Source organism: Bos grunniens, chromosome 3 (genome assembly GCF_055505025.1).
Source record: "Bos grunniens cultivar Pamir isolate PY7600 chromosome 3, Bosgru_T2T1.0, whole genome shotgun sequence".
In the NCBI taxonomy this organism is placed as follows: domain Eukaryota; kingdom Metazoa; phylum Chordata; class Mammalia; order Artiodactyla; family Bovidae; genus Bos; species Bos grunniens.
In genome coordinates, this window is record NC_141167.1 from 27,263,615 (window position 1) to 27,277,632 (window position 14,018).

At 39.1% G+C, this 14,018-nt stretch overlaps 1 protein-coding gene across 4 annotated transcripts in view; it reads left to right on the forward strand.

The window, feature by feature from the left end:
• Positions 1-5,495: 5,495 nt before the first annotated feature.
• Positions 5,496-14,018, forward strand: part of ZFYVE9 (zinc finger FYVE-type containing 9) — a 118,178-nt gene continuing 109,655 nt past the window's right edge. For all 4 annotated transcript variants that reach the window (XM_086388557.1, XM_086388562.1, XM_086388567.1 and 1 more), the window contains exon 1: positions 5,496-5,600. The gene's annotated coding sequence lies outside the window, so the exon portion shown is untranslated. The remainder of the gene's footprint in view (positions 5,601-14,018) is intronic.

A 14,018-nucleotide genomic window follows, 5' to 3' on the forward strand; every position in this document is an offset into this window, starting at 1 on the left:
TAGAATGATAATATACCATGGTCAAGTGGGATTTATCCCAATGACGTAGGGATTTTTCCATATTTGCAGATCAGTCAGTGTAATACACCACATTAAACTGAAGAGTAAAAAGCTTATGCTCATCTCAATAGATGCAGAAAAAGCTTCAGATGAAATCCAGCATTCATTTATGTTAAAAAAAAAAAAAACAGCTCTCCAAAAACAGGCATTGAGGAACATATCTCAACATGAATCAGGCCATATCTGACAAATCCACAGTTAACATTATACTTAATGGTAAAAAGCTGAAACCATTTCCTCTAAGATCAGGAACATTTGAAACTGAGGATGCCCAGTCTCACCATTCTTATCCAACATAGTTTGAAGTCCTACCCATAGCAGTCAGAAGAAAAAGAAAAGGAATAGAAAGTGGAAAGGAAGAAGTGAAACTGTCACTGTTTTCAAGTGACATAATACTATACACAGAATATCCTAAAAAACACCACCAGAAAATTACTAGAGTTTATCAACAAATTCAGTAAAGTTGTAAGATATAAAATTAATACATAGAAATCTGTTGCATTTCTGTACACTAACAACGAAATAGCAGAAAGAAAAATTCAGGAAATGATCCCATACCCACTCCAGTATTCTTGGGCTTCCCTTGTAACTCAGTTGGTAAAGAGTCTGCCTGCAATGTGGGAGACCTGGGTTCAGTCCTTGGGTTGGGGAGATCCCCTGGAGAAGGAAAACACTACCCACTCAAGTATTCTGGCCTGGAGAATTCCATGGACTGTATAGTCCATGGGCTTGCAAAGAGTCAGACATGACTGAGCGACTTTCACTTTCAGCATTGTATCAAAGAGAATAAAATACCTAGGTATAAACCTCCTTGAGGAGGCAGAAGACCTGCACTTGGAAAACTGTGAGATATTGGTGAAAGAAATTGAAGACAACATAAAGAGATGGAAACATATATTGTATTCTGGAATTGGAATGACTGATATTGTTAAAATGATCATACCACCCAAGGCAATCTATAGTTACAATGCAATCCGTATCAAAATACTGATGGTGTTTTTCACAGAACTAAAACAAATAATTTTAAAAATTGTATGGAAACACAAAAGAACCTAACTAGCCAAAACAATCTTGAGAAAGACGAATGGAGCCAGTGGAATCAGTCTCCCTGACTTCAGACTATACTACAAAGCTATGGTAACCAAAACAATAGGAACTGGCACAAAAACAGACTTATAGATCAATGAAACAAGATGGAAAGCCCAGAAATAAACCCATGCACATATGGTCAAAGGAGGCGAGAATATACAGTGGAGAAGACAGTCTCTTCAGTAAATGATGCTGGGAATATTGGACAGCTACATGTAGAAGAATGAAATTAGAACATTCTTTAATATCATATACAAAAATAAACTTAAAATAGATTAATGACTTAAATGCAAGGCTGGATGTTATTAAATTTCTAGAGGAAAGCATAGGCAGAACATTCTTTGACATAAATTGCAACAATATTTTTTTGGATTCATCTCCTAAAGTAAAGGAAACAAAAGTAAGTAAATAGGATCTAATTAAGATTAAAAGCTTTTGCACAGCAGGGGAAACCATCAACAAAATGAAAAGACAACCTACTGAATGGGTGAAAGTATAAACAGCTCATAAAATTTAACATCATAAAGGCAACCTGTTTTAAAAATGGGCAGAAGAATTAAATAGCCAAAGTGGAAATACAGATGGCCAACAGGCATATGAAAAGATGCTCAACATCATTAATCATCAGGAAATGCAAATAAAAACCATAATGTGATATCAGGACACATTCTGAGTATGCGTGTCTTTTTACTGTGATGCAAGTCCAATGATATTATGTAACTCTCAAAAATCATAGGTTTGTCAGAATGACTGTTATTGAAAAGACACAAATAATATGTGTTGGGGAGGGTGTGGAGGAGAAGGAACCCTGCTACACTGTTGGTGGGAATGTTAATTGGTACAGCCACTGTGAAAACAGTATGGAGTTTTCTCAAAGAACTAAAGATAGAATTTCCATATGACTCAGCAGTTCCACTCTTAAGTTATATATATGAAAAAGACAAAAACACTATTTCAAAAAGATACATGCATCTCAATGTTCATAGCAGTGTTATTTATAATTACCAAGATGTAAAACAACCTAAGTGTACATCAGTAGATAAATGCATAAAGAACATGTGGTATAGATGTATATTGGAATACTGCTGCTGCTAAGTCACTTCAGTCGTGTGCGACCCCATGGACTGCAACCTACCAGGCTCCTCCGTCCATGGGATTTTCCAGGCAAGAGTACTGGAGTGGGGTGCCATTGCCTTCTCAGCCATAAAAGAGAATGAAATATTGCCATTTACAGCAACAAGGATGGACTTGGAGGATGTTATGCTAAATGAAATAAGTCGGAGAAAGATACTATAGGTTACCACTTATATGTAGAATCTAAGAAATATAGCAAATTAGCAAATATAACAAAAAAAGAAACACAGAATAAACTTGTGGTTCCCAGGGGGAGAGAGATGGGGCAATGTAGAGGTCATGAAGTGGAAGGTATTAATACATACTATTGAGTGTAAGATAGGCTCAAGGATGTATTGTACAACATGGAGAATATAGCTGATATTTTGTAATAACTATAAATGGAAAGTAGGCTTTTAAAATTATCTAAATTAAATAATAAAATAAATGTAAAAATAAGCTATAAAAAAGAGAAAAAGTAAAGAAAGGATTTAAAACAAAGACTATAAATTACCTGCAGAGGGAGCTGTGATCAGAAGCAAGTGAGTACCACCATAGATGTGGAGGCTTTAGGGATCTCTAAAGGCTTAGGTGAGGTGTGGTGTTGAAAACAGGATTGGTTGGAAGTCTGTGCTACGAGTGGTTAATTTTGCAGGTATTCCACCTTATCTTTTGTAGTCAAGTAACTTTCCTTCTTGTCCTGCAGGAGACTAGAGGTTTATCTTCTGGTAGAATTGAATTGTGAAAGCTTTCAACTGAAGGATGTGGGGCATATCAGAAAGGTGAAGATGAGATATAGGGTTGAAAGTAGACTAACTAAGGAAAATGTAGTGTGAAGTTATAAATGTGAAGTTGAGAGGTGTCACCATCTCATGTGAGTTTTCCTTTAGCCTTGTTTAAACTGCTTAGGAGAATGTATAGAGTAGGTAGATGGTTGAATTTAACCAGGCTTGAGATTTTGCCAGCTGGGGCTAGAAGATCAGAGGGATCGGGAAGGAAAACCTATGATATTTAAGACATTTACATCATATTATTGGACTTGCCTCACACGTTAAAATAGACACACATACTCAGAATTTGACTTTGAATTTAGGTGTGTATATATATATATATATATTTTAATTTTAGCTAGTTATTAAAATTATTACTTTGGCCTCATTCTCATTTTGACTTTGGAACTTCTATCCTATACAGCCCTTACATACTTCTGGTATGATTTTATCCCTTATTTGATAGATGGAAGTTGTTTCTTAGCATCAGTAGCTCTTCTCATTTAGAGTGTATAGCATGTATATATTTTTCCAAGTTCTCAAGACAGGAAAATCTTTCATCAGTGATTTTCTTTCCACTTTTTAAAATTGTTCTCTGGAACCTTGAATTCCTGGCCTTTTAGAATCAGTTCAGTTCAGTCGCTCAGTCGTGTCCGACTCTTTGCAACCCCACGAATCACAGCACGCCAGGCTTCCCTGTCTATCACCAACTCCTGGAGCTTACTTAAACTCATGTCTATCGAGTCGGTGGTGCCATTCAACCATCTCATCCTCCGTCATCCCCTTTTCCTTCCGCCTTCAATCTTCCCCAGCATCAGGGTCTTTTCCAATGAGTCAACTCTTTGCATTAGGTGGCCAAAGTATTGGAGTTGCAGCTTCAGCATCATTCCTTCCATGAATATTTAGAACTGGTTTCCTTTAGGATGAACTGGTTGGATCTCCTTGCAGTCCAAGGGACTCCTCCAAGAGTCTTCTCCAATACCACAATTCAAAAGCATCAATTCTTCAGCGCTCAGCTTTCTTAATAGTCCAACTCTCACATCCATACATGACTATTGGAAAAACCATAGCCCTGACTAGACTTTGTTGGCTAGGATCTTTGTTGGCAAAGTGATGTCTCTGCTTTTTAATATGCTGTCCAGGTTGGACATAGCTTTCCTTCCAAGGAGCAAGCGTCTTTTAATTTCATGGCTGCAGTCACCATCTGCAGTGATTTTGGAGCCCAAAAAAGTAAAATCTCTCACTGTTTCCATGTTTTCCCATCTATTTGCCATGGAGTGATCAGACCGGATGCCATGATCTTAGTTTTCTGAAAGTTGAGTTTTAAGCCAACCTTTTCACTCTCCTCTTTCACTTCCATCAAGAGGCTCTTTAGTTCTTCTTCATTTTCTGCCTTCAGGGTGGTGTTGTCATCTGCGTACTGAGGTTATTGATATTTCTCCTAGCAATCTTGATTTCAGCTTATGCTTCATCCAGTCCAACATTTCTCATGATGTACTCTGCATATAAGTTAAATAAGCAGGGTGACAATATACAGCCTTTATGCACTCCTTTCCCAATTTGGAACCAGTCTGTTCTAACTGTTGCTTCTTGACCTGAATATAGATTTCTCAGGAAGCAGGTCAGGTGGTCTGGTATTCCCATCTCTTTCAGAATTTTCCACAGTTTGTTGTGATCCACAAAGTCAAAGACTTATGCTTTGGCCTTTTTGAATACTTATCATTTTAGTAAGCACATCATTTTCACATCAGATAGTAGAATTACATTTGAAATAATGTCAGAAAAATTTCTTGTATTGCCAGATAACTTTAAAATTAAGTGCTATTTACTAGGTCATGTCTAGGATACTCTTCTATTTTGAAACTGTTTTGATCATAGGTTAGATATTTTATACAGATAATATGAGATACTTAGTTTTATTCTGATTAGTTTCAACTGCTAATCCGTTGCTTCTAAGCAGCAGAGAGAGGCTGAAATCATAAGGGACTCCATTTGGAGGAGAAACAGTTGTTTGGCATTAAAAAATCTTAACAGAAATCTTTTGATCTCAGTTTAAAAATTCTGTATATACAGGAAAAAAATCACTAACAGAGGACTTTCTTGTGAAGCAGCAGTTTTGTTAGCTTTGGATTCGTGGAAGGCCTGTTGAAATATAAATAAATAGTGTTTTTATGAATTACCATAGTCATTGGATAGAAAGTACCTGCCTTTGATCTTTCACTTTGTATTACTCATTGAAAATAAGAAGCGTGTGGAAATTCTTAACTATTCTTTGAAACATTTAACTTTGGGCCTTTTTAGACAATATAATGTGTCTGCTGCTGCATTCCATACTGGCCAGGTCTTTGAATCTGAAGATATAATTGCAATAGCTTTTATTTGTCTAGCTATGATAGATTGATATGAAGAAAAATGGGGCTTATTGCTTTAGCAGGTATAATGAGCAATGTGTTCTTTCTTTAGGATCAGACAGAGCACACTGAAGCAGCAGGACTGGCTGGTAGTACAGCAAGCACCATGAGTGAACACACAGAAGCCCGCTCCTTACCACGTGTGTAAAGGAAAAAGGTAAGAAATCCAGTGACCTTATTTCTCTTGAGAGCTTGAACTTGAGAAAACAAATAGCTTTATAGAAGCTAATGCTCATGAATATATATTCTAATTGCTTCATTTATGAAACTGTCTCTTATTAAATCAGGAATATTGCTTTTTTTACAAAAAAGATTTGGCTTAAGTCCAGGGAAAAAGGATGTTTTAAAATTCCTATTGAATTACATCAAAATGCTAATTTCTCTACCAGTGCTTGGCTTCTTCCTTTCAGAGTCAACTTCTACCTTGGGCATAGACAGGTAATTTCAGCATGACAAAGAGCATGGACTTGAGCAATATTATTAAGAGAAAATCTACCCAATTAATTGGTATATCTACCCGATTAATGTTATGAATATTTCTTAGTCAATCGCACAAGTGTTAAATAGTTAAATCTTACTTTAGGATAAGGAAACAGAAATACAGATTTAATTACACTTTTTTATTTTGTATGTTTAGACTAGTTCTGAAGAGCAATCATTTCCAGCAGAAAATTGGAAGTATTTTATTAATTCTGATAGAGCAAGACTTCTTAATCATTGACATTTTTCTGACTAGGAATCTTTGTTTTCTTTCAAGTCTTATGATTATTTAATGCGTAGAACATGGTGGTGGGAAGGGAAGGTATGTGGGTGAGATTGGTTTCAGAGACTGATTATGCCATTCACTGTTGGACTGTTGTGTGCTCTGGCTGAGTGCTCTGATTTTCCATGTAAGCTTCAAGGATAGAGGCATGGGTCTGGCAGACTGAGTTCTTAAGGCACCTAGCAGTAGTACTTTCCTCACCAAAACTTCTGGACTTGGAGTTGGCTAGGTATTTCTTGTCCCCTAGCTTTCTCACATGAGTGTGAGAGAAGAGTGCTTCTGTCTGCCTTCATCTGGCCAAATCTTCTTTTTCAGGCATCTCCTCTTTAGGAAGTTTTCAACCCACTGCAAAGACCATCAATAATAATAAATAATAATTAGTCAGCAATAATAAATTATTGGAGTATTTCTTACAGTAGCCCATCCTACCCCAAATAATATACCCCTGCTCTAGTCTGATTTGGATTCCCATCTTCTTTGGCTCCATAGTACCCAGTGCATATATTAATATCAATTAGTATATATCACAGTATTTCATATTTTAAGTCTACTTATCCATCTTCTATAAAACATTGGGTACTGTTAGGTCAAGGACATTGTCTTACTGTCATTGTAACCTAATGATTAAAACAGTGTCTGATACATAGTAGATGCTCAGGAATATTTTATGCATGAATGCACACATGTTCATTGTAATTAGTATATAGCATAGAGGAAGTAACAGTGAAGGAGACACCCGAAGAGCAATCAGATAAGTGCTGTAAAAGTTAGACCCTTAAGACTGAGATTCAAGACAGTGTCTAAAAGATCTCTGGTCAATAGAATAAAAAAGAAGAGATCCTCAGGAAGAAACTGTACTGAATTAAATAATCATATTCATCTTTGAGATGTACCGTTACCCTTAAACAACATGTGGGTGAGGGGGTGCTGACTCTCCGTGCATTGGAAAGTCTGCATATAACCTATAATCAACTCTATATACATTCAGTTCAGTTCAGTTGCTCACTTGTGTCCGACTCTTTGCGACCCCATGAATTGCAGCACGCCAGGCCTCCCTGTCCATCATCATCTCAAAGAGTTTACTCAAACTCATATCCAAGGAATCGGTGATGCCATCCAGCCATCTCATCCTCTGTCGTCCCCTTCTCCTCCTGCCCCTAATCCCTCCCAACATCAGAGTCTTTTCCAATGAGTCAACTCTTCGCATGAGGTGGCCAAAGTACTGGAGTTTCAGCTTTAGCATCAGTCCTTCCAAAGAACACCCAGGACTGATCTCCTTTCAAATGGACTGGTTGGATCTCCTTGCAGTCCAAGGGACTCTCAAGAGTCTTCTCCAGCACCACAGTTGAAAAGCATCAATTCTTCAGCACTCAGCTTTCTTCACAGTCCAACTCTCACATCCATACATGACCACTGGAAAAACCATAGCCTTGACTAGACGGACCTTTGTTGGCAAAGTAATGTCTCTGCTTTTCAATATGCTATCTAGGTTGGTCATAACTTTCCTTCCAAGGAGTAAGTGTCTTAATTTCCTGTCTGCAATCATCATCTGCAGTGATTTTGGAGCCCCCCAAAATAAAGTCTGACACTGTTTCCACTGTTTCGCCATCTATTTGCCAGGAAGTGATGGGACCAGATGCCGTGATCTTAGTTTTCTGAATGTTGAGCTTTAAGCCAACTTTTTCACTCTCTTCTTTCACTTTCATCAAGAGGCTCTTTAGTTCCTCTTCACTTTCTGCCATAAGGGTGGGGTCATCTACATATCTGAGGTTATTGATCTTTCTCCCAGCAATCTTGATTCCACCTCGTGCTTCTTCCAGTCCAGCGTTTCTCATGATGGACTCTGCATATAAGTTAAATAAGCAGAGTGACAATATATAGCCTTGACGTACTCCTTTTCCTATTTGAAACCAGTCTGTTGTTCCATGTTCAGTTCTAACTGTTGCTTCCTGACCTGGATATAGGTTTCTCAAGAGGCATGTCTGGTGGTCTGGTATTCCCATCTCTTTCAGAACTTTCCACAGTTTATTGTGATCCACACAGTCAAAGGCTTTGGCATAGTCAATAAAGCAGAAATAGATGTTTTTCTGGAACTCTCTTGCTTTTTCGATGATCCAGCGGATGTTGGCAATTAGATCTCTGGTTCATCTGCCTTTTCTAAAACCAGCTTGAACATCTGGAAGTTCACAGTTCACGTATTGCTGAAGTCTGGCTTGGAGAATTTTGAGCATTACTTTACTAGCGTGTGAAATGAGTGCAATTGTGTGGTAGTTTGAGCATTCTTTGGCATTGCCTTTCTTTGGGATTGGAATGAAAACTGACCTTTTCCAGTCCTGTGGCCACTGCTGAGTTTTCCAGATTTGCTGGCATATTGAGTGCAGCACTTTCACAGCATCATCTTTCAGGATTTGAAATAGCTCCACTGGAATTCCATCACCTCCACTAGCTTTGTTCGTAGTGATGCTTTCTAAGGCCCACTTGACTTCACATTCCAGGATGTCTGGCTCTAGATGAGTCATCACACCATCGTGATTATCTTGGTCATGAAGATCTTTTTTGTACAGTTCTTCTGTGTATTCTTGCAATCTCTTCTTAATATCTTCTGCTTCTGTTAGGTCCATACCATTTCTGTCCTTTTTCGAGCCCATCTTTGCATGAAATGTTCCCTTGGTATCTCTAATTTTCTTGAAAAGATCTCTAGTCTTTCCCATTCTGTTGTTTTCTTCTATTTCTTTGCATTGATCACTGAGGAAAGCTTTCTTATCTCTCCTTGCTTTTCTTTGGAACTTTGCATTCAGATGCTTATATCTTTCCTTTTCTCCTTTGCTTTTCACTTCTCTTCTTTTCACAACTATTTGTAAGGCCTCCCCCAACAGCCATTTTTCTTTTTTGCATTTCTTTTCCATGGAGATGGTCTTGATCCCTGTCTCCTGTACAGTGTCGCGAACCTCCTTCCATAGTTCATCAGGCACTCTGTCTATCAGATCTAGTCCCTTAAATCTATTTCTCACTTCCACTGTATAATCATAAGGAATTTGATTTAGGTCATACCTGAATGGTCTAGTGGTTTTCCCTACTTTATTCAATTTCAGTCTGAATTTGGCAATAAGGAGTTCATGATCTGAGCCACAGTCAGCTCCTGGTCTTGTTTTTGCTGACTGTATAGAGCTTCTCCATCTTTGGCTGCAAAGAATATAATCAATCTGATTTCGGTGTTGACCATCTGGTGATGTCCATGTGTAGAGTCTTCTCTTGTGTTGTTGGAAGAGGGTGTTTGCTATGACCATTGTGTTCTCCTGGCAAACAAAACTCTATTAGTCTTTGCCCTGCTTCATTCCGTATTCCATGGCTAAATGTGCCTGTTACTCCAGGTGTTTCTTGACTTCCCACTTTTGCATTCCAGTCCCCTATAATGAAAAGGATATGTTTTTTGGGTGTTAGTTCTAAAAGGTCTTAGAGATCTTCATAGAACCGTTCAGCTTCAGCTTCTTCAGCATTACTGGTTGGGGCATAGACTTGGATTAGTGTGATATTGAATGGTTTGCCTTGGAAACGAACAGAGATCATTTCTGTCATTTTTGAGATTGCATCCAAGTACTGCATTTCTAACTCTTTTGTTGACCATGATGGCTACTCCATTTCTTCTAAGGGATTCCTGCCCACAGTAGTAGATATAATGGTCATCTGAGTTAAATTCACCCATTCCCGTCCATTTTAGTGCACTGATTCCTAGATGTTCACTCTTGCCATCTCCTGTTTAACTACTTCCAATTTGCCTTGATTCATGGACCTAACATTCCAGGTTCGTATGCAATATTGCTGTTTACAGCATCAGACCTTGCTTCTATCACCAGTCACATCCACAGCTGGGTATTGTTTTTGCTTTGGCTCCATCCCTTCATTCTTTCTGAAGTTATTTCTCCACTGATCTCCAGTAGCATATTGGGCACCTACTGACCTGGGGAGTTCCTCTTTCAGTATTCTATCATTTTGCCTTTTCATACTGTTCTTGGAGTTCTCAAGGCAAGAATACTGAAGTGATTTGCCTTTCCCTTCTCCAGTGGACCACATTCTGTCAGACCTTTCCACCATGACCTGCCCATCTTGGGTGGCCCCAAAGGGCATGGCTTAGTTTCATTGAGTTAGACAAGGCTGTGGTCCTAGTGTGATTAGATTGACTAGTTTTCTGTGATTATGGTTTCAGTGTGTCTGCCCTCTGATGGCCTCTTGCAGCACCTACCGTCTTACTTGGGTTTCTCTTACCTTGGACATGGGGTATCTCTTCAGGGCTGCTCCAGCAAAGGACGGCCGCTGCTCCTTATCTTGGAGGAGGGGTGTCTCCTCACAGCCACCTCCTCTTGGCCCTCCTGCACCCACACAGCCACCGCTCCTTGCTGCTGCTGCTGCTGCTGCTGCTGCTGCTAAGTCACTTCAGTCGTGTCCGACTCTGTGTGACCCCATAGACGGCAGCCACCAGGCTCCCCCATCCCTGGGACTCTCCAGGCAAGAACACTGGAGTGGGTTGCCATTTCCTTCTCCAATGCAGGAAAGTGAAAAGTGAAAGTGAAGTCGCTCAGTCGTGTCCGACTCTTCGAGACCCCATGGACTGCAGCCTACCAGGCTCCTCTGTCCATGGAATTTTCCAGGCAAGAGTACTGGAGTGGGGTGCCATTGCGTTCTCCATGGACCCCTCTAAATCCTGGTAAGCAGACAGTTTGGAGAATACCAAGTGGAAACTTGGAGAATTGTTATCTGAGGCAATTCAGGTTCTCCAGAGAAGACTATGACCCAAAAGCAGTTAGAAATGGCTCTGGCTGGAGTCTAACCAGACAGCAGAAGCCAGGGAGGGTAGCCTGGCCCATACCGCCCTCCCTCCTATATACGTAATTCTTCCATATCTGAGGTTCCGCATCCGTGGATTCTACCAACAGTGGATCATGTATTACTATAATATTTACTATTCAAAGAATCCATATATAGATAGACCCACATGGTTCAAACCCATGTTGTTCAACAATTATTTGTACATATATGATATTTAGTGACTTTCATTTTGAATAAGAGGTGGACATAAAGGGAGATAAGATTTGAACTCTCTGAAAGGTCCATCCTATACAATGAAAAGTCTGCTCCAAGATCGCAGGTTTTCCTTGGAAAATGAAACTGAAGAGGGTTAAGACTTGGGGACGTGAGACATAAGAGAGACCAAAGGATGAAGATCCAAAGTAAAAGCAGGAGGATAAAGGGAAATCCTATATATTAAAGAGAGACCCTTCCCATGTTCTTTTCTTCTTTCAGACAGTGACTACCTGGTATTACATCTTTATACCCCCTTATAGGAGATTATATGACTCTTCTCAGGAGTCCAAAGAAAAGACCTAGTTATTCTGACATTTGGAGGTCTCCCAATGAAATAGCTGTGTTCTTCCCCAGTCACCATGCAGTGGAAGCCTTCCAGCTGAGAAGCCACACATGCAGAGCTTCCAATTGGTTTTTGGTACTTCATTTGTTCAATGTGAGGCATTTTAAGGAAAGCATCCAATGTGAAAGACAGAGATCAAAACACAAAACAGGAACTTTAGAGGAAATAGTATTGGAAACAGAAGGTTTAGGAAAAAGAAAAAAGGTCAGACCAAATTGTAGGTAATTACATTAAAGAAGTAAGAAAAGAATTATATCCATGAAGTAAGATCAAGATGTCATAAAAAGCATCAGAAAAAGAAAGTACCCTGGAAATTTAAAATATAATAGTTTTAGGGCATTTAAACTAAAAAAAACAAAAACAAAAAACTATCTCAGGTTTATAGAAAATTTGCAAGTATAGTACAGAGAATTTTTTTCTTTGAACCATTTGAGAGTAAGTTGCTACCTGCATCCCCTGCCATGTTTGAAACTGTTCCTTTCAAAAAAGTATTTTGTACATAACTACAGCACAGCCATCAAATTAGGGAATGAACTTTGATGCATTACCACCATCCAGTTGTCAGACCTTTCTCGTTTTGCCAGATGTGCAAATAATGTCCTTTTTGGTCAAGAGTACTGAGTTTCGGATCACATGTTTCATTTAGTTGGGAAACCAGCCAGTGTTTCATGCAGTTTCAGTCTGACCTCCCCACCCTGTTTTGGGAGTAAGCAAGAGTGTGTGTGCTCCCCGTGTGCTTCCCACAGCCCTTTTGTTAGTACCACCAGCCCTTCCACCGGCCAAGGGGACTTGTCTTCCTGGCATCGAACCCCTGGGCTGTGGCTCCCAGTATGTGCCTTCAGTAGCTCACTCCCCAGGGAGGTTCTCCACCCGTGAAATCCCCTTCCTCTTCTGAGTCCCCTCCCAAGCACACAGTCCCCGACCTGATCACTTTTGTTCCTTTCCTACCTGATTCCACGTGGATGTTTCCTATAGCCTTGGTTGTAGAAGAGTCTTTCTGCCAGTCTCCAGTTAGTGTTCAATGAGGTGATTCCACATGGAGATGTATTTTTGATGTGTTTTTGGAGGGAGGTGAATTCCACTGTTCTCCTGCTTCACTACCTTGATCTCTCTTCAGTAAACTTTATTTTTTTAAGAGCAGTTTTAGGTTCAGAGAAAAATTGAGCAAAGTACAGGGAGTTCCTATATACCTCATGTCACCCTACCCCACCCCCCAAATCCTCTCCCAACCTCCCCTAGTGAGGACATTGCTGTGTCCTTTTTATTGCGATCTGTCAGGGAGCATGAAGTTTGTTTGTCCCATTACTGATGATGTTCATTCACTCTGATCACTCATGAAAGGTGACATCTGCCAAGATTTGCTTCAGAAGTGACTCCTTTTTTTTTGTAATTAGTATTTTTGTGGAGAGGAATTTTGAAACTATATAAACACCCCATTCCTCATTACATTTGGAATTCATTCATTTATGTTGTAAAGACTCATGGCTTTCTTTTTTTATCCAATGGTTATAATCTGTTGCTACCGTTGTTTACATTGATGTTTAGAATGTCTGTGGTTAGGTCAGTGAAATCTCCTTCAAGCTGATTTCTGTGTCCTTTGATATGTCCCCATCATTTTTGGACACTTCTTTTTTCTTTTTTGTTTAATTGAAATGTAATTCACATACAATACCATAAATTCACCCTTTTAAAATATATAGTTCAGTGGTTTCTATATATTTGCAGAGTCTTGGAGTCATCACCACTATCTAATTCCAGAACATTTTCATCACTCCAAAAAGAAATCTTGTATCTGTTAGCAGTTACTCCCATTTCCCTCCAATTCCTCCCAGCTGCTGGCAACCCACTAATTTACTTTTTGTTTCTGTGCCTATTTTGGACATTTCATATAAATGGAATCATGTAATCTGTAGGTTTTTGTGTCTGCTTCTTTCAGTTACCATGATATTTTCAAGTTTCATCTATGTTATAGCATATAGCAATACTTTATCCATTTAAATTATCATACACTATTATATTTGGTTAATATATCATACCATGTTTTATTTATCCATTTATCAATTAATAGATCTTTGGATCATATTCAACTCTTGGTGTTATGAATAATGTTGTTCTGAGCATTCACAGATAAGTTTTTGTGTGAATGCATGCCAAAGCTTTTGACTGTGTGGATCACAATAAACTGTGGAAAGTTCTGAAAGTGATGGGAATACCAGACCACCTGACCTGCCTCTTGAGAAATCTGTATGCAGGTCAGGAAGCAACAGTTAGAACTGGACATGGAACAACAGACTGGTTCCAAATAGGAAAGGAAGTACGTCAAGGCTGTATATTGTCACCCTGCTTATTTAACTCATATGCAGAGTACATCATGAGAAACGCTGGACTGA